Below are 1,674 nucleotides of genomic sequence, written 5' to 3'. Positions count from 1 at the left end.
AATACATATAGACTTAATTATTATTAATTAATTAATTAATTAAATTGTAAATGTAGTGAATTATTTTAAATTCCAAAACCTGAACATTTGGACTCACACAGTATACACCTGTAATTAATGTCTTCAAGTTCTGGTTTTCTCGAATTACTTCCAGTAAGTTCGAAAGATTTTTTCAAAACCAACAATAAGTGTGGCTCTTCTCTCATCTGCTCTTGGAAGTCTGCACCAGCTACTGGGAGGTGGTGGCAGAGAGCAGGTCCTTGGGGCCTAGAAAAGTCCTGCAAAAATGTCTCTGTAGCCATCTCTTGAAGACCTGAAAGTAGGCAAAGTAATTCGGGCTCAAGCTGCCTTTTCTGCAAATGCTGCCAAGCCAGCAATTTCATCTGAAGCTTCTGCTCCCATCTCCAAGAGGGAAATCTCTTTACCGAACGCATCTGGAGCTCTCTTGGTACGTGGGCCTGAGTTTTAATGAAGAACACATCCCTGCAAATAGAGCCTTGGTCCCTGGAGCATCAGATCAGGGGCAGCTGGTAGCAAGACCTTCCAGCAGGAATGTGGTGGCTCCCATAACTGGCAACGATGTTGGACTTTGTGGAGCATAAGTTAAGCATGGGTTTGGGGAAGTCATTTTGTGTAAGGACCAAGATGGAGAAATTAGGCTCAGGCTTAAATCAGTAATAATATCAGTAGTAGTGGTGTATTTGTTCAGCTGGTCCAGGAAAAATCTCCTGCCTGATTGGTTGGTCTGAAATTTGGAGACCACGTACTCCAGATCATCTTGGAAAACTGTGCAGAGGCTGGAGCGCGATGAAGCACAAGGCCTTTGAGAGAAGATTACTGACTGTCCAGGATGTTCCAGGACAGGCCCTCCGAACAGATTCCAGGACAGGCCCTCTGAACGGACAATCACCTTGTGTGAAGGTAGTACTGGACATGTTGGCTTTATCTTTAAAAATGGAAAGATGGAGCATCTGGGTGGCTCAGTCTGTTAAGCATCTGACTTTGGTTCGGGTCACTATCTCAGGGTTTGTGAGTTCGAGCTCCATGTCCAGCTCTGTGCTGACAGCTCAGAGCCTGGAACCTGCTTCGGATTCTGTATCTCCTTCTCTCTCTGCCCCTCCCCTGCTTGTGCTATGTCTCTCAAAAATAAATAAACATTAAAAAAATAATAAAAATAAAAATGGAAAGATAACACCCATAGTGAAAGATAGTTCAGCAGCCAGAATCGGTCTTCTCACAGAACACAGCATCTGTGAAGTTAGTGGGCACAATGTCATTGAGTTGAAGGACTCTCAAACTGCAAACATATGGTCAACATCTGAGACTATAGTTACTATTACAACCATGCCTACTTTTATCTTTGAATATATTATTCAAATACAATATCCATTTTATATTATTAAATGGATGGCACCAAGCATTATGAAAAGCCTGATGGATCACACCATTCCTGAGGTTTAAAAATCATGGCACAGTCGAGGAGGGGTGCCTGGGTAGCTCAGTTGGTTAGTGTCCAACTTTGGCTCAGGTCTCATGGATCATGGGTTTGAGCTCTGAGTCAGTCTCTGTGTGGACAGCTCAGAGCCTGGAGCCTACTTCAGATTCTCTGCCTGCCTCTCTGCCCCTCCCCCGCTCATGCGTGCTCTCTCTCTCTCTCTCTCAAAATAAAATAAA

The 1,674-nt window shown here is 43.7% G+C and overlaps 1 pseudogene; it reads left to right on the top strand.

The window, feature by feature from the left end:
• The first annotated feature begins 286 nt into the window (after window positions 1-286).
• Window positions 287-1,461, top strand: LOC122467042 (annotated as a pseudogene).
• The last annotated feature ends 213 nt before the right edge of the window (window positions 1,462-1,674 follow it).

This window comes from Prionailurus bengalensis, chromosome A3 (genome assembly GCF_016509475.1).
Source record: "Prionailurus bengalensis isolate Pbe53 chromosome A3, Fcat_Pben_1.1_paternal_pri, whole genome shotgun sequence".
Lineage (NCBI taxonomy): Eukaryota > Metazoa > Chordata > Mammalia > Carnivora > Felidae > Prionailurus > Prionailurus bengalensis.
The sequence above is the reverse complement of the archived record's forward strand: the minus strand, read 5'-3'. Positions and strand labels throughout refer to the sequence as shown.